Consider the following 20,296-nt stretch of genomic DNA (forward strand, 5'->3'; position numbering starts at 1 on the left):
TTAATTTTACCTCATTTGTTGTTGATAGTACTCTGGTGGATCTTTCTCTTCGATGTGGTTCCTATATTTTTGTTAATTATTTAACTTTTTTTTCATTTTTCTTTCTCTGACTTTATTTTATTTTACATTATTTTAATTTCTGTTTAAACCTGATACTATATGTTTCCCTCCTCATATTCCATTGCACATTCTTCATTCCCTGTTGAATTCATGATATAAATTTTACTTTCTCTCTTTGCATTGCTCCAACTCCCATTTCTTATTAGTGCTCCTCCCGCTACCCTCTCAAAATCATTTTTCTTTCAATAAGTCATCCCATATCCCCTCCCATTTCTTATAATAGTCTTAATCTATTTATAACCTTATTATTAGTTCATATACTAGTTCATTTGCTGTTGATAGTAGGATGGTGGGGGCTAGTTATTTTTGTGGGTGTTGGTTTGTTTCCTGGTCTTTGTGGTTTTCCTCTGGCAGTACCTTCACAATAGCACATAACATGTGGTAGGAGGAGTGACCATCAGTCAACCGGCTGGAGGGAAGGACCCACCAAAGAAACACCCCAAAACAATCAAAACCAAATTACATCCAGAGAACCAACACAAAAGCGTAAGAGCATCCCAAGAGCATGTAGTTCAGGTGATCCGAGGAGACTGCTCCACTGAATCTCACAGGCCTCCTAACGTAGGACTTCTCACCACAAAGTCAGGAAGTCAAAACAGATGAATTTAAGAAGCAGAAGCAAACAAGAGGAGTCAAACAAATAATTGGAAGACAAAGAAACCACCCCCAATTGAAAGGAAAGGGGGAATCCTCAGAAGAAGTGCTAAATGAAATAGAGGCAAGTCAACTATCAGATACTGAGTTCAAAACAATAGTTATAAAGAAGCTCAATGAGCTCACAGAGATTTACCAAAAATTACAGGGAAAATACAAGGAACTTACTGCAAACTATATCAGCATGAAAAAGGACATAAAGACAATCAACAAGGGACAAGAGGAAATGAAGAATACAATTTGTGAATTGAAGACTACAGTAGAAATTGTCAAAAGCAGGTTAGATGAAGCAGAGGATCAAAGCAGCAAGCTGCAGGACAAAGTAGGAAAAAACTCCCAGAAAGAGCAAGAAAAGGGAAAAAAAGACTCCAAAAGAATGAAAAGGGGCTAAGGGAACTGCTGGACAACACGAAACAATAATATCCATATAATAAGAATACTAGAGGGAGAAGAAGAGGAGCAAGGAATAGAAAACCTGTTTAAAAAAGCAATCATGGAAAACTTACCTAATTTGATTAGAGAAAGAGCCACACAAGTCCAGGAAGCAGAGAGGGTCCCAATCAAGAGGAACCCAAAGAGGCCCACTCCACAACACTTCATAATGAAAATGGCAAAATTCAAAGACAAGGAGAGAATCTTAAAGGCAGCAGGGGAGACACAGGAAGGAACATACAAGGGAGCTCCGATAAGCTTAGCAGGTAACTTGTTAACAGAAAAGCTAAAAGCCGGAAGGAAATGGCAAGAAATATTGCAAGTAATGAAAAGCAAAGGCCAGGAACCAAGACTACTCTATCCAGCAAGCCTCTCATTTAAAAAAGAAGGTGAAATGAGGCCTTTCCCAGGAAAGAAAGAAGACTAAAAGAATACATCTCCACCAAACCAGGATGGCAAGACTTGCGAAGGGATTGCTTGAAGAAGATTAAGAAAGCCCTGGCTAGTATGGCTCAGTGGTTGAGTGCTGGCCTGTGAATGAATCAAAGAGTCGCTGGTTCGATTTCCAGTCTAGGGCACATGCCTGGGTTGCTAGCAAGATCCCCAGTACAAGATGTGCAAAAGGCAACCACACATTGATGTTTCTCTCCCTCTTTTTCTCTCTCCCTCCCCTTCTCTCTAAATATAAATAAAAATTCTTTTTTAAAAAAGATGAAGAAAAAGAGTAAGAGAAGAACAAAGGTAAGAGGGGGTAAATGAAATGAATGAGTGCCTGTCAATAATAACCTTAAATGTAAATGGATTAACTGCACCGATCAAAAGACATAGGGTAGCTGAATGGATAAGAAAACATGACCCACACTTATTCTGCCTACCAGAGACCTGCTTGAGAAGAAAAGACTTACCCAGTCTGAAAGTGAAGGGTTGGAAGAAAACATTCAGCGAATGGACAGGAAAAATAAGCCAGGGTAGCAATAGTTGAATCAGACAGAATAGACATCAATACAAAGGCAATAATAAGAGACGCAGAAGGATATTTCAAACTACACAAAGGCAGAATCCATCAAGAAGACATAAACATTGTAAACATATATGCACCATATTTGGGAGCATCCAAACTCATTACAAAAATCTTGGAGGGCTCCAATAAAGATATAGGCAGCCACACACTTATACTTGGGGGTTTTAACACCCCATTGTCACCAATGGCTAGATCTTCAAAATAAAGAATCAGCAAGGATATTGTGGCACTGAATATGCACCAGATTAAATGGACTTAAAAGATATATGCAGAACCTTTCACCCCAAAGAGGCAAAATGCACATTCTTTTCAAACACCTATGGAACATTTTCAGAGATAGACCACCTGATAAGTCACTAAACAAGACTCAACAAATTTAAGAAAATTGAAATCACATCAAACATTTTCTGACACCACAATGACTTGAAACTAGAAAACAACTACAAAGGAAAAACTTGAAATCAGTCAAATTCATGGAGACTGAATAACATATTATTAAACAATGAATGGGTTAACAATGAGATCAATTAAGAAATCAAAAAGTTTCTGGAAAATCAAGACATAACAGCCTAAATGCCTATGGGACTCAGCGAAGGCAGTCTTGAGAGGGAAGTTCCCAGCAATCCAGGTCTACCTGAAAAAGACAAACATTTCAAGTAAACAACCTGACCTTCACCTACAAGAACTGGAGGAACAACAACAAACAAAGCCCAGAGCCAGTAAAAGAGAGGAAATAATCAAGATCAGATCAGAATTAATGACATAGCATCTAAGAGAACAATTCAAAGGATCAATAAATCCAGGAGCTGGTTCTTTCAAAACATTAAAAAATTGACCAGCCTTTAAGCAGACTCATCAAGAAAAAGAGAGACAGGACCCGAATAAACACAATCAGAAATGACAGAGGAGAGATTACACCTGATACCACAGAAATACATTGGATTGTAAGAAATTACTACAAAAACTATATGCCAAGAAATTTGAAAACCTGGGTGAAATGGATACATTTTTAGAAACATATAATGTTCCACAACTGAATCAAGAAGAAGCAGAAAGCCTGAACAGGCCGGAAACAGCAAGTGAAATTGAAGCAGTAAGCAAATAATTCCTGGCACACAAAAGCCCTAGATAGGAAAGTTTCATAGGAGAATTTTAGAAAATAATTTAAGGAAGAACTAACCCATATACTTCTCAAATTATTCTAAAAGTTCCAAATGAGGGAGAACTCCCAAAGTCTTTTTATGAGGCCAGCATCAGTCTAATCCCCAAACCAAATATAGACACAACAAAGAAAGAAAACCACTGGCCAATATTGCTTATGAACACAGATGCTACAATCCTAAACAAAATATTGGCAAGCCACAGCCAGAAATACAATAAAAAGATCACACAGCATGATCATGTGGGATTCATCCCAGGGATGCAAGGATGGTACAATATTTGCAAATCAATAAATGTCACATATATCACATAAACAAAAGGAAAGACAAAACTCACACGATCATATCAACAGAGGCTGAAAAAGCATTTGTTAGAGTACATCACCCATTTCTGAGAAAAATCACTCAGCAAAGTTGTAGTGGAGGGAGCACACCACAGCAACATAAAGGCCATGCACGAGAAACTCACAGCCAACATCATACTCAATGGGCAAAACCTGGAAGCTTTCCCCCTAAGATCAGGAACAAGACAAGGGTGTGGGCTTTCAACACTTGTATTCAACATAGTACAGGAAGTCCCAGCCACAACAGTCAGAGAAGGAAAAGAAGGAAAAGACATTCACATTGGATAAAAGGAAGTAAATCTGCCTGTAATTAACTACTACTTAATCATTTGTATTGTTTTTGCCTGTCCCTAATTTCAATGAATATTTGCTGAGCTTGTTGTTGCCTGCAAGTCTCCAGTCCCATTTCCATTGTTGAGAAATTGAGCCCAGGAAGTCTCCCACAGGGGTGCCTGCTAGTTTCAATATCATGAAGTACTTTTATGTTGATTAATTTATTTCCCAAAATACGAACAGCACAAATGCTCAAGGAAGGACTTTGTGTGATGGACAACAACAAATGGATTTATAAGGGCCCCTGTTCCAATGGTAAATTTGTGGTATTGCAGTGTTTTCCTTGTAAATAAGAAATATTGTGTACAGTCGTTCAGGATACATTTTGATTGTCCATTACTCATTCCTTTGCAGATTCTGTAAATGTGTAATGAGCTCCTACTGTAAACCTATCAGGCACTGTCTGAGGCACTGGGGACATGGTAGTGCGTGAAAGAGATGAACTGGACGTGATTGCTGATGGCCAACTATTTACATGGCAACTAATATTTCAAAGGCACTTCAGGATGCATTAAGACTTGTAACCCCAGGCAAATCATTGACCTGAATGTGCTCTTGTAGAATTTTTCTTAATCTCTTTGTTTTTTTTTTTTGCCACTCCTCACTTTTTCTGACACCTCACGTTTAATTCTTCAGAAAATTCTTTGTCTCAGTGCTCAGAACAAATCCAGAAACTGACACTTTTTCTTCACACTGCTCCAACTACCCTCACCTGTTACCTGGGTGACTGTACTTGTCTTCTCACCAAACTCCCTGCTTGGACCCATAGCCTCACAAATCCTGGCTAATGAGGAGGCTAAAAATAGTAATACTGTCCCTCTCACCTTTAAAAACTTTTTGTCTGGGCTAATCCTCAAACTAAGAGAGACCAACTAGCAGAAGGAAATAAAGTGTTTAATATATAATCATAGAGAATTCACAAAAGCATAAAGATCCAATGACTGTGAGGAAACTTTGGGTTATAAAACATTCTGGAGAAAAGAGAAAAAAAGGGAAATGTGTCTCTTGTTTCAGAAGTCAGCACCAGTGCTTTGCAGGTGGTTGAGAGGGGCACATCCTCCATGGCAACAGAGTTTTTTTCTGGGCAACGCAGGATCAGTAGGCACAGGGGCTCCGTAGCCATCAGGTGCCCTCCTGAAGCACTTTTATTCCCCATATGTAATCATATTAGCCTAAAGGGAACATCCCAATTTTTCTCCTGAAGCACAATTTCTATCTGAATCTCTAGGCAGAAATATGAAGAGGGTCAATAGTTTTTTCTGAGTTTTGTTTCCTAATAAACAGCTTAAAAGCAATATCCTTAAACTAAAATTTCAGGATGGAAAAATGTTGGTTTCCTTCCATAAACACAGATTACTCACATCTGTTTCTTCTTCCTTTCAACCTTCCAGTGTCTCCCCAGTTCATTCAGAGCAAAGCCAAGGTTCTGGCCCATGGCTTCGTTATCTCTGACTTCATGAACTCTCACCTTCTGATCTCTCTGCTCCAGTAAGTTCACATCCTATGTGCTGAGACAGCACATTTGAATTGAACAAAGAAAACCACCCCAGGTGTGCCTCACTTTATTCTAACACACTGTCATACAGTATTGTTGTCACTGTGGCTGGATTATTGTGTGACTCCCTCACCGCCAAGTCAGGTCTGTGAGGTCTGAGAGTTGGTCTGTTTTCTTTCTCGTGATTAGAAGAGTGTCAGAGAGATGGTGAGCAGAGGGTCGGTGTGCTTTGATAAATGAATTAAAAAATTACAAATATGATAATGATTAAAAGGGTAAAATATAGAGCATTGTGACCTCATAGAGGTCGTAGAACATTCTGACCTGGTGCAGACCAGTTAAAATTTTTTGATAAACATCTAAAATAAGCCAGGCAGTGAGGGGCAAATACCATATGATCTCACCTTTAACTGGAACATAATCAACAAAAGAAAAAAGCAAACAAAATATAACCAGAGACACTGTATTTAAGAACAATCTAACAATAGTCAGAGGGGAGTGGGGAGGGGGTTTTACAGGAGATACTATAAAGGACACATGGACAAAGTCAAGGGGGAGGGTGGAAGTAGGGGAGGTAGGTGGGTTTGGCTGGAGGTGGGTGGAGGGGAGAAAATGCAGACAACTGTAATTGAATAACAATAAAAAATAAACAAAAAACCAAAACCAAACCAAACAAACAAAAACATCTAATAGAGAATGAGCTCAGGCAAACTTACAGCTCATGTGGGGGGCAGGAATGAGAATTCCAGGGAGGGGACACAGCATGTGCAAAGGCCAGGAGGTAGGAACACTGTGTGAAGTAAATGAACTTTACTGACTCATTTTGGTGATTCAGTGAGCTAATGTACCTGAGGTGCCCAATACACAGTCAGGACTAAAAACGGCCAGTGTTGTAGACATTGCATTCCTCTGGGTACCCATTGTGGTCGTCCCACTTGGAAACAGCATTATTAGGAAAACACTATGCTCCCGTCCTGACCACACAAGCAATTCATGTCATCATGCATTCATTACAGCTTGACTGATGTGTGAGTGACCGACAATAGACCACATATATGTAAAGTGTACATGTGATGAGTGTCGGCATGCCTGCACTCTCCACATGTACCAATTTCACCCAAAAGTTTTTCTCATGCCTTTGAAATCCCTTCCTCTGCTCCCCACCCAACACCAGGGTTTGTGGAAATAACACTTTTCTTTCTGTCTCTATGGGTAAGTTTCCATATACTGAAGTTTCATGTAAGTAAAATCATGTAGTATGTTCTCACTTTAATCTGGCTTTTTAAATTCAGCATAATTATTTTATGAGGTAAAATTTACATAATAAAAATTAATGATTATACCCTGAACAATTCAGTGGCATTTATTGTAATCACAATATTTGTCTCCATCAAGTGTACTTAGCACTGAAATATTTTAATCACATAAAACACTGTACCGTTTGAGAGACTGCTCCCCATTTTCCCATCCCCTAATTTGTGGAAAGTACCAACCTTAACTCTGCCTTCATCCCCTCTATGTTTTCTGGCCCATACACACTGTCTCCTGTCCCCTGCCAGCTTGTACATCTGGTTTTTCCACTTGTCTCAACTTCAGGACACTAATCTGAGTCTTCAAAACATTATTATTTCTCCTAACCCTGTGTCTTACCATCATGCCCATCCTCATATGGGAGATGGCACTCCCACTTCACCACACAAGCTCCAGTGGCTCCTCTCTCAACAGGTAGGTCAGACTGTCACTCATATTATTCAGCTTCATTCTGAGCCTCCACATAAACCCTCCTGTATGGAGCCGTTAGAGCCCCTTCAAACCACACAATGCCTGACACCCTGCCAACTCCCAGGCTTCAAAATTTCTCATCTGACTCTGAGCAGTCCCCATTCCTCCATGACTTCACTCTGTGTTCACCTCTGCTCACAAACAGTCCACCTCTGACAGGTCCCCAAAAATCTCTGCCAAACACCCCAGACATCTCAGGGAGCAGGACAAGAAGTGGAACAAGAGAAGAGATTTATTTCCCATTTCCCAGGTTCTGGATTCAGGCTCTTGAAGGTCAGGCAGAAGTAATTTGTAAAAGAACAAAGAACAAAGAACAAGAACAGTGCTATCTGTTCTGAGCTGCACGTCACAGAGGGCTCGAGAGAGGCTCATTCAGTACATGCCTGCGGGTGGCTGTCATCACAGAGACCTGCATGTTCACTTCAGTTGCTGTGTGTCATGATAGGATATTTTTATAATCTCTGTGTCTTGTGTCTTGCAGTTGCAGTGAAAATGGATGTGGAATGAGTATGTTGTTGATGGTGAGGGCGTTGTGGAAATGTGCCCTTTCATGCTGGCATGTCTTCATGGATTCTGAGCAAAGACTTCTTTGAGGCATTTGGGTCCATAAGAGGACCTGGGAAGTCAGGTCATCTCCTGCTGTGAACACCAAGAAGAAGAGAGGCATGTCTATTGGAAATCTTTTTAAAAACAGTTAATGAGTTGAGGAAAAATTTTGAAGATTTATAGACACTTTTGAGTAAGAAAACATGTTTAGCTACTTACAGGGATGTTATAAGCACTGAGATGTCCATGAGAACATGTCAGGGCTCCCTCGGGGGTCATCTGGGGTCAGAGAAGATGTCCAGCCCTCTCTTCACACATTGTCACCTCAACAAAGGCAATCATTTTTCTGCAGAGATCGGGACCATCCTCAGGGACCTTTACAAACTTAACTGGGGACAGTGAGTGCCTGATATTTCTGGAGGTGCACAGTGTCCCTGGGTCCCAAGCCCTCTCTCTCTCTCTGTCACATCCTCTGTTTCCCCACAGAACTTGTGAGTGTGCTAACTTTGCGGTCAACAGCACCAGTCACACAGCATAAGCACACTGTGGTGCTGGCTGCTATACAAGTGTGACCTCCACTCAGTGGTTGTACAACAGTGAGAGCCTGAAGCTGTTTCAGAAGATGAAGCTCTCCTGTGACTACAGAACTTTGACCATGGACTCTGTCAGGACAAAGGATGTGGGAATTATCAGTGTGATGTCATGAAAACCATAGTTTCTTTGAAAGTGAGCCCCTCAATATGGGTGCAAAATATGAGTGATCCTTCTTTCCTCGCCTGTTATTAAACTCTGAATAAACCTTTTGCAGTTTTCAAATAGATAATGCTGTGAAAGTGGAAAATTGTTAGAAAACTTGCTTTGAGTCATAAATGCTCAATAACAAAAACTGACGTTGTCATTGTTGTTGATGTTAGGTTACATTTTACACCAGACACCACCATTGGTTGGTCTGAGAGGTACCATCTCTACAGTGAAGTTGACAAAGCGTCCCTCAGAGTACGGGCAGTTGTCATGTGGTTACCAGTGGAAGCAAGTGATGGATTTGTAAAAATTCACTTTCTGTCCTTTTTCCAGGGGTCATGTGGAGGGCACCTGGACACTGTATGGACAAGAAGAAGCTAAAGACACCTATGTGGGTAGTAACTCTGATCTCTTTCTCTCTGTTTGACTTCTTTCCATAAATTCTCATGTCTTCTTGAGTGTCTCAGTTTCATGGAAGTAGGCTCATTTGCATAAGTTCAGCACAGCTCTGTCCCTTTGATTAATAGAATGTAATTAGAACTATTGGTAATACAAACATGGTTTTTAGAACAAATGTCCTTGTTCAGACTGATGCCCACAGAATTAGAAATAACCACACTCTTTGTGAAGCTAAGTTTGACCTGATGGTTATTTTAGTATTTCTTGGCAAAGAGGGAGGGAATCACCCAAATCTAGGACGACTGTTGGTAAAGTGTGAAGGTGAAGCCCACTAACTTCAAGAAGCTGTTAAAACTCCCATCTTAGGGTTTATTTTTTTTTTAAAAAGTGCATCAGAGCAAACTATAGGTGAATGTCAGTTTCTGTTCACTTCAGTACAACACAAATTACAGCAGCCCTGTCATAGGATATACAATACCCTTGTTTGATTGATATGGTGTTTCAATGAAAAATGAAAGGTGAGTGCAGAGAGATATAAAAGCACAGCCTCCTGGGAGATGCAATCCTAGCTCAGTTCAAGGACTCTCAGCAAGTTTGCACTTGTGCCTACAGTGCTAGGAACTGACAACTCTTTTTTTTCCCACTGTTTTTATTGTTATTCAAGTACAATTATCTCCATCCCCCTGCCCCCCATCCAGCCATTTCCACTTCCCACCCTTGATCCTACCCTCTTTGGTTTTGTCCATGTGTCTGTCCTTTATGCTTGTTCCTGAAAACCCTTCCCTCTTTCCCCCCATTATTGCAGGAACTGATGGAGATGCAAACTGGGTCTTCACTGAAAGGGATTGAGTTGAGGTTCCCTCCACTGTGAGGAAGGCATTTTTGTTATGACTTAGAGGCCTTAAAGTTCCCAGAGTCAGAAACCTTTAGACAGGTTCTTTCTGACTATAGGCCTCTTGACGCAGATCTCAGCCAGCAACATCTGCTGTTGAGGTTTCAGTATTCAAACACACATACACACGGACTACAGAAATCCTGTGGAGAAAAACGGGCTATGCGGCTGCTCTCCAAGTTAGAGAGAGGGCCCCTGACCCACGCTGGACAGGCTTTTATTGTTTTTCTGGGCACATTACATCGAGGGTGATCCTCATTTACCATGCACAAGTTCACCACAGGTGATTACCTTTTAAGGACAACAAAGGACAGAATACTGCTAATTACTTCAAAGAGAAGGATGTTACAGCTCAAGAGGGAAGTTGCTCACACTCCATACTTGGGTGGTTTAGCACAGACTTTAGGAAAATGAACATACTCAGTAAACATTTGCTGCCTCAATTCAGGGTGAGGGAGTTTCAGCAAGAGCAAGTCTCATAGCAGTCAAAGTACAATGCAGGCCTGATTTCCCACTGGAGAACTTATCCATGGATGTGGGTCCTGCCCGCCAACCTCGCTCCCCACTGGCTTTTCTGAGTGAGGGCTGAGCCACATTTCCCACACTTGGAACGGTTCCCCACAGCCTCTGATAACAATTTTTCGTATAATTCCTTTAGAAATGTGATTTCAATTTGTAATTCCTGATTCTTTATCTGGTGTTGTGGAACATATACAAGTCTTTTTGAGCACTTTTTGCCAGTGCTAAGCACCGAAGAATATCTGTCTCAAATATCTGGACCTGTTACTTTGAATTTTAATCTTCCTGGTGTACCTCCGCCCTGTCTCTGAGGAGGAGTAGAAACCTACCTTGGTTGGGGACCTTTTCATACGAAATGTAAGGACCTCCTGTCAGGATTGTATCCAAAGATTTGTTTTTCTTTTGTACAAAGTCAATTAGCAAACACGATGCCCATGGATCCTTCTGTTCTAAAATCTCCCCAGCCTTTCAGTCCGGGGTGTTGAGTTCTGTCTCACTGCCCTAATGCATGGTCTTTAATAAAGTCTTTCTCTTATTTTTAAACTTGTTTGATGCATGTTTTATTTTAATAAAACTTCCCAGTAAGTAGCTAATCATGTCATCTTACTTAAAGTGTTGATCCTCAACATATTTTAAAACTTCCCATTTTCCTTATCTTGTAATAAAAAAGAAAGGTTTGCATTGTCTCCCTCTCTTCTGACTTCATATTCTTCATCTCCTGGTCCTCCAGTGCCTACAACCTGGGGCCCCAGGTTGGCTCAAAGCGGCCTTTGCTCAGACTCCGTGAAGACGTGCCAGCATGAAAGGGCACAATTCCACAGGCCCTAACCATCAACAGTGTTCTCATTCCACACACATTTCCCTGTACCTTCAAGAAACAAGATCACAGAGATTTTAAAAGATATTCTGCCGTTAATCTCAACTACCCTAGTGAATATGCAGGTCTCTGTGACGTCAACGACCCACAGGCATGTACTGAATGAGCCTCTCTCAAGCCCTCTGTGCCGTGCAGCTCAGGGCAGACATCACTGTCCTCATTCTTTGTTTTCTTTGTTCTTTTTACAAATTCCTCATGTCTGTCCTCAAAGAGCCTGCATCCGGAATTGGGAATGGGGAAGTAAATATCTTTTCTGCTTCTATTTTCTTTGTGGCTCCTGGTGACCTCTGGTGATTTGAGAGATCCTTGGGGACCTGGCCAGAAGTGAATTGTGTGGACAGAGGTGAAGACAGAGCAACATCATGGAGGACTGGAGTCTGCTCAGAGTCAGGATGAGAAAGTTTAATACCGTGACGTGTCAGGGTATTAGGCATTTGAAGGTTACCATTGCCCTAAAGGTGCCATGCAGGAGGGTTTGTTTCGGAGGCTCAGGATGAAGCTGAGTAATATGAGTGAGGGTCTGACCTGCCTGTTGAGGGAGAGACACTGGAACTGGTGCAGTGAAGGGGGGATGCCTTTCTCTAAGACTAGGATTTGTGTGGGTGTAAGACACAGAGTTGGGAGGAAGGATAATGTTTTCAAGACTCAGATTATTTTCCTGACTTTGGGATGAGTGGGAGCACGAGATGTACAAGCTGGCAGAGACCTGACACAGGGTGTATGGGACAGAAAACCAAGAGGGGCAAAGACAGAATGATGATTGGTACTTTCCACAAATTAGGGAAGAAGGTAATGGGGAGCAGTCTCTCAATGGGTACAGTGTTTCATGTGATTAAAATATTTCAGTCCTGGGCAGACGTGATGGCTACACAACATGTGACTACAGTAAATGCCATTGAATTGTTCACTTTAAAATGGTTCAATTTATTGTGTAAATTTTACCTCATAAAATAATTATGCTGAATTAAGGAAAGCAGATTAAAAGGAAAACATACTAAATGATTTTATTTATATAAAACTTCAGAAAATGCAAACTTACTTATTGAGAAAGAGAGAAAAGGAGTAATTGCCTGAAAACTCTGGGGGTTGGGTGGGGAGCAGAGGAAGGGATTTCAAGAGCATGTGAGACACTTTTGGGTGGCATTGATACATGTGGAGAGTGCAGGCATGCCGACACTCATCACATTGTACACTTCACATGTGTGTGGTCTGTTGTCAGTCACTTACATGTCAGTCAGTCTGTAGTCAGTGCAGGATGACATGGACTGTGTGTGTGGTCAGGGGGAGAATGTATTGTTTTCCTGTTACTGCTGCTTCCCAGAGGGTGGACCTGAAACGGGCGCCCACAGGAGTGTGGTAGTGACAACACTGGACACTTTTCAGCACTGACTGCGCACGGGGTGCAAGTGTATTCTCACAGCATCACTAAAACGAGTCAGTAAAATTCATTCACTTTACTAAATGTCCCTGCTTCCTGGCCTTTGCACATGCTGTGTCCTCTGCCTGGGCCTCTCATTCCTGCCCCCCATGAGCTCTAGGTTTGCCTGGGCTCACTCTCTGTCAGATGCTTCTCTTTAAAAAAGTTTTAAGTGGTTCTTCTTATAGGTCAGAATTCCAGTTGTGTGAGGTCATAACACTCCATATTTTACCATTTTAACCATTATCACATTTGTAGTTTTTTACTCATTTATCAAAGGACACTGACCCTCTACTCACCATCTCCCTGACACTGTTCTAATCACTAGAAAAAAACAGACCAAATCTCAGTCCTCACAGAACTATTATGCCAGTGGGGGATCACACAGTAATCCAAACAGCAGTGACAACAGTAGTGTGTGACAGTGTGGTAGAATAAAGTGAGGCACACTTGGGGGGGTGATTTCCAATATGTTGGCTCCACAAAGAGGATGTGAACTTACTGGAGCAGAGAGATCAGAAGACGAGAGCAGATGAAGTCAGAGATAAAGAATCTGTCAGCCAGAACCTTGGCTTTGCTCTGAGTCAACTGGGGAGACACTGGAAGGTTGAAAGGAAAAAAAGAGCTGCGACTAATTTGTGGTTACTGAAGGAAACCAACATTTTGCCACCCTGAAATTTTGGTTTTAGAATATTGATTTTAAGCTGTTTATTAAGAAACAAACCCAGAAAAAAACTGTCAACTCTCTCCACATTCCTGCCAAGAGATTCAGATAGAAAATGTGCTTCAGGGGAATAATCAGGGTGTTCACTGTAGGCTAATCCATTACATATGGGGACTAAAAGGACATCAGAAAGTACCTGTTGGCCTGGTACCTCCTGGGTCCCACTGATTCTGAGTTGCCCTGAAAAAATTCTCTTGCCTTGTAGGATCTGCCCTTGTCAATGACATGAAAAGCACTCATTCTAGCCTCTGAAATATAAGACTCATTGTCCCTTTTTTCTCTTTGTCCAAAATGTTTTATAACCTAGTGTTGCCTCACCGTCATTGGAATTTTTATGCTCTGTGAATTCTCCATGATCATATATTAAAAACTGTATTTCCTTCTGCTAAACGGTCTCTGTTAATTTGATGGTTAGCCCAGCTGAAAAACAATTTAGAAGGTGGGAATGACAATATTACTATTTTTAGCCTCCTCATTAGCCAGGATTTGTGAGGCTGCTGGGTTGCAAGCAGGGAGTTTGGTGAGAAGACCGGTATAGTCGTCCAGGTAACAGGTGAGGGTCGTGGGAGCAGTGTGAAGAAAAAGTGTCAGTTTCTCCAATTGTTCTGGGCATGAAATCAAAGAATTTTCTGAAGAATTTAATGTGGTATATAAGAAACAGAGCAGATGTGAAAACACAAAGAGATTCAGAAAAATTCTGTAGGAGCACATTAAGGTCAATAATTTGGCTGGGGTGACCAATCTTAAGGCATCCTGAAGTGCCTTTTAAATATTAGTTGTCTTCTGTTGATTATGTTCCAGTTAAGGGTGAGATCATATGGTATTTGTCTTTCACCATCTGGCTTATTTCACTTAGCATAATGCTCTCCAGTTCCATCCATGCTGTTGCAAAGGGTATAAGCTCCTTCTTTCTCTCTGCTGCATAGAATTCCATTGTGTAAATGTACCATAGTTTTTTGGTCCACTTGTTTGCTGATGGGCACTTAGGTTGCTTCCAGTACTTGGCTATTGTAAATTGTGCTGCAATGACAAACAAAATATAACCAGAGACATTGAAGTTAAGAACAATCCAACAATAGCCAGGGGGGAGTGGGGAGGGGATAGTGAGGAGAGGGGATTACAGGAACTACTATAAAGGACACATGGACAAAATCAAGGGGAGGGAGGGGGTTTTGGCTGGGGTGGGGTGGAGGGATGGGGAGAAAGGGCATACAACTGTAATTGAATAAAAATAAAAATAAAAATAATAAATATTAGTTGTCAAATAAGTACTTGGACATCAGCAATCATGCCCAGTTTGTCTCTTTCATCCACTATGGTGTCACCAGGGGCTCTGCCTGTGCCTGGTAAGTTTACAGTGTGAGTTCATCACACATTTACAGAATCTACAAATGAACAAGTAATGAAGAATCAAAATGTCTCCTGGACACCCACACAGGACATTTCTTAGTGACTAGAAAACACAGCAATACCACCAAGTCACCGCGACTGCAGGGGCCCTTGTAAACCCATTGCTGTTGCAGAGACATCAGGGCCTCTCTGGGGCCTTTGTGCTGTATGCATTTTTGGAACTAAATTAAGCTGAACATAAAGTACTTTAATCAGGTTGAACCTGAGCAGGCACCCCTCGGGGAGATTTCCTGATTTCTCAACAATAGAAATGGGACTGGAGTCTTTCAGGCTGCAACAAGCTCAGCAAATGCTAATTAAAATAGGGGGCATGTAAAAACACAACAAAAAAACGGATTAAGCAGTAATTAGTGATAGTGTAAACACTAATCTGAGACGTGACTCTGGGTCCCAGGACTCCTGGGTCTTCCCGAGCAGCTGTGGATAGAATCACAACCCACATGTTGACTTGCTTTCCAGGAATTAAAACCCTCACAAGAGGGAAGCTGTGAGCACCACAGCAGGGAACATTTTTCCTAGCAGATTCAAATGTATCTTTTAATTTACTCTCCAGTAGGGAGTCAAAAGTTGATACACTTAGACTGACAAAACCATGTGTCAGTATTTTATCTTGTTTGGTAATAATTGAGGGACTCAGTGACTAATTAGTGCCTCGGTGTGCTAGAGACGAGCTTTCAGTGAGACGTGTTAAACCAGCGTAGAGTCCTGGCTCTGCTGTGAAGGGAAGCAGAGCTGCCGCCCCAGATGCGCCTTTCAGGACACTGATTCTGATCTTGTCATTGGGAAACAGAAGGCCCAGGAAAAAACCCTTTGAATTTCCCTCTTAACTGACTAGGAAGTCTTTATTTTTTTTTATTTTTTTTTTATTGTTATTCAATTACAGTTGTATGCCTTTTCTCCCCATACCTCCACCCCACCCCAGCTGAACCCACCTCCCTCCCCCCTCTCCACCCTCCCCCTTGGTTTTGTCCATGTGTCCTTTATAGTAGTTCCTGTAATCCCCTCTACCCACTGTCCCCGCCAAGTGAAATAAGCCAGGAAGTGAGGGACAAGTACCATATGATCTCACCTTTAACTGGAACATAAGCAATAGAAGAAAAAAGCAAACAAAATATAACCAGAGACATTGAAGTTAAGAACAATCTGACTAGGAAGTCTTTAGACAGAGGACCAGCTCAAGATGGAACATGGACATGCCAAGGAAATATTTATTTGCAGTTCATTTGCTTTGGAAAATCCATGAAAATGTCCCTTTTGCCTTATGAAGCCTCAAACCACAATCATTTTGTTCTTTACCTTCAGAACAGCAAATCAACCTTAACTACCCAATACTTCTTTGGGTCTGTATTTCTTCACTTCAGAATATTCAGTGGTATAATAGACATTGTACATTGTCTCCTGTTAATCTGCCTCTGTTAATTTGATTATTCATGTAGGTAGAGGAATGGAAAAGATGAGGGAAAAAATGTCTTTTGCATCCACAGCCGGCTGTCATGATTTCTAGCTGAGGAATAAATGGGAACCTGACTGCTGGGGCTCAGTTAGTTGGTTGTTCTCCCACAGAGCGAGACAGTGTTGCTGGGTTAATCAGAAGTCAGGGCACATGCCTGTGTTCCAAATAGGGTCCCCTGTCTTGGTCCACACGAGAGACAACTGGTTGATGTTTCTCTCTCACATCACTGTTTCTGTCTCTCTCTTTCTCCATCCCTTCCCTTTCTAAAAATAAACAAATAAACAAGTAAATAAATAAACAAGTAAAATTTAATGAAAATAAAAGGTAAAAGAAAATCAACCTGGCATTTTGAGTACAAAAGAGGAATCTTCTCAGGAAAATCGGTTGCAAGAGATACATTGCTCAACGTAAGAGAAGGACGCAGCCTGCTAAACGCGAGGTGGATGGATCTGTTTTCTGCTGTTACATTAACTTCACAGACACGGTCTCAAAACTGGATGCGGTACTTTGTGTTGTCTGAAAGCAGGAAGACCTCCGACTCTAATAACCAATAACCCCCAAAGAGAATGAGGCCAGGGGAGAAATAAGTCAGATTTAAATGATTAGTCCTGGATGGTGTGGCTCAGTGGATTGAGTGCCAAATTGCGAAGCAAAGGGTCACAGGTTTGATTCCCAGCCAGGGCACATGCTTCAGTTGCAGGCCAGGTCCCCAGGAGGGGGCAAGCAAGAGGTAACTACACATTGCTGTTTCTCTCCCTCTCTCTCTCCCTCCCTTCCCCTCTCTCTAAAAATAAATGAAATCTTTAAAAAATGCTGTAAATTATCTTTAAAAAAACACATAATAATTGAACAATTCTCAGAGCACATAACTTTGAAATCCCTAATAATGATTTTTTCTCTTCTTTCCCTTAAAGGACCTTAAATTTAAGCCACTGGGCAGTTCCAGGTTTAGAGCATGAGCTGCCCATTCTCCTTTCAGCGTTTCCTCTGAAATACTCCTCTTTGCTTTTTTCCTTTCACTACCACCTGCTGTCAATGTTTTAGCTCTTTAGGCATCAGGCAAATAGCCCCACTTCAGAGGAGACACCCCTGTGCGTCGGTTTACAGGCCTGGCCCTTCCTTCCTCCTGGCAGGGGGCGCGCTGCCTCAGGCATCCGTCTGAAAACAGAGAAAAGAAAAAAGTAAGTGTGGCTTCTTATGCTGTGGGAGGTCTTAGGGAGAGAGGGGAGTGAACATAAAGTTTCTCAAATCCCCTGGGCATCTGATATGGGCAGATTATATACATTCAATCAATTCTAGCCTCACACCAACCAGGTTTTTTCCTATGAGATGAAGGGTTTTTATCTTCCATCAACAACCAATTCTCCAAATACTTCCATGTAGCTCTGACACTGAGCACCCAGAGTACGTGCAGACCCACAGGTTCAAGGCTCAGGAACACAAGACTGCCGTCACTGCTGATGCCAATTGCAAGTGGGGGACCGGGCTACTCACATTCCTGCCTCATCAACTACAAATTTGGGAATTTTCATTACCCCCCTCATGCATTATACATCTGTAGGAAAACACATAGAATATAGAAAAGGCTTTATTTACTACTAAGGGTTTATTATAAAGACATAACTCAGGATCAGCTGCATGGGAGAGACACACTGGGCTGGACACTGGGTGATAGTAGTGGAGCCTCCTTATCTTTCCTGTATCCCCCCTCTCAGAACCTGCTGATCCTTATGTTTAGGGTATGATTTTTGTTGTTGTTTTTTTAATTAGGGGAAATTTCCTTATGCTGGTATGTTTGATTAAATAATTGGCCATATTTAAATTTTTTCTAGCTCCTCTTCCTTTCAGAGATTTTGGAGGCTTGGGATGGATGGATAAAGAAAAGACACATAGTACTAACCCTGAGCACCTCAGTGGAGGCCTGTGTACTGAACCTTGTGAACCCAGGGACCTGAAGTAGCCACTCAGAGTGACCTGGAATTAAAGCTCGGTAACTGAAAGTGAATCAAGGCAGGTAGCCACGTTTCAGTCTGGGTTCTGTTAGTGAAAAATGGCAATCTTCATTTTGTCTGGTGTCTTTTGCATTTCTGATAATATAACTCTAAACTGTCAGACTTATGTCTCTCTGTACTCTTACTGCATCAGAGCAGAGACGAGAAGACTTTTTTCATTGTTATTGTTCTCATATTATCTTCTACTATCCTATCTGTACCCATCAATGTAAAACTTATGTCTATTTGTTCTAATTCTTATCCTATCCCAGATTTCACCTCTTTTCCTTCTCCCAACTCTCTAATGCATCCCCAATAAATTTTTGTAATCCCTATGTGTTTCCCTTTGATTGAGATGTATAAAATGAGGTGCAAAACTGCCATCCTCTGAAGCATTTTTTCAATTTGTTAAGATATTGTTTAGTGTTTCATATTAACTCCTAAAAATTCTCTACACGTTTAAACATTTCTTACTTTGACATTTACTTGGCACAGTGTGGCAGGATTTCAGACAAGCCCATCCAGGATCACGTTGGTACCAGCAGGGGACCCACTGTTCCTCACCAACTCCTGGAATTGTATCAAGTGAGCTTGTGGGAGTTTTTCTCAGAATTTTGGACCTCCCTGTTTTGAGGTAAAAGGCTGGAATTTATCTGAGGTATTTTTCTAGGTACTCCATGTGAACCTAAATGTTAAGAGTTTAGGGAAAGCAGGTTAACGATGAGTTGAAAACTCAGACAAAAACAAAAAATGATGGCTGCTATTTTTATTCAGACTTTATTATATTTTTTTCCATTACCAATTATTCTCCTTACGCCTCCCTCCCCCCAGGAATCACCACACTGTTGCCAATGTCTGTGAGCCTTTTTCCTTTTGCTCAATCCCTCCATCCCCTAACCCCCCACCTCCACCCCCAACTGCCTGTCATCTGTTCTGTAACTATGAGTCTGTTTCTGTTTGGCTTGTTCTGTTTGTTCATTAGATTCCACAAAAGGGTGAAATCATATGGTATTTGTCTTTCTTATACAGGACATTTTCTTATGAAACTCTTACTGTCCTCCTCACCCCTGGAACTTTATGTGGTAATGACATTCACAGCATTCTGTTCTTACAGCCTGGTACCCAAATAAGCCTTAAGGTTATAGCTCCCAAGTGTACAACTAGCAAAACTCAGAGTAATATTGAATAATGAATAATGAATGACAGGTGAGTCATAGTAAAATAAGACTCCACCTCATGGTCAGATGATTAAAACTGGACTGGTGCATAGCGTGCCCTTGAACTGTAAGCAAATGTTATACAAGATGCAAAACACAGAGAAATGAGACAGCACAAGTTAGTTCATGATAGATTATGTGTTAGCAATGACCCAGAGTGTTTGTCTAATAAAGGCCTGTGGGACCGACTGCCTCCCATTCCCCTGCTTTTCTCTTTTGAGATCATTTACCTTTGACTTGCATCCAAGTTGAAGGTCTTGCTGCATCACCAATGGTTTATCGTCCAGCAAGACAAACACTGACACTAAGACTTCCTAAAAATCTCTTCCTAGCACTTGAGACAACATTATCTAACTAAAAGTTTGGTCACCAGTGCATTTTTTGGGTTGGTATATTACCAAAAGGGTCAGAGTGAACAAAAAAAGGGGCCACATACTAATCCTGACAATCTCAGAGGAGGACTGTCTGATAGGACTTACAAACTCAGAGACCTGAGGTGACCACGTAGGATGGTCTGAAATTAAAATTTTTAACCAAAGTGAGTCATGGTGGGCAGTCATGTCCTAGGCTGGTACCTTCCCTGACAAAGCTCAGTCTTTACCTTAACTGAGGGTGTTTATCGTCTTTTTCCTCTACCGTAACTTACCTTTAAATGTCGGGGTGATTCTATTTTTCTCAGACCGCTCCCTGCACCACAGCAGAGACCACATGCCTTCTCATCACTATTGTTATTGTGTTCATTCTTAACTGCTACCTTTCCTGTACCAAC

The sequence above is a fragment of the Desmodus rotundus genome, chromosome 12 (genome assembly GCF_022682495.2).
Source record: "Desmodus rotundus isolate HL8 chromosome 12, HLdesRot8A.1, whole genome shotgun sequence".
Classification (NCBI taxonomy): domain Eukaryota; kingdom Metazoa; phylum Chordata; class Mammalia; order Chiroptera; family Phyllostomidae; genus Desmodus; species Desmodus rotundus.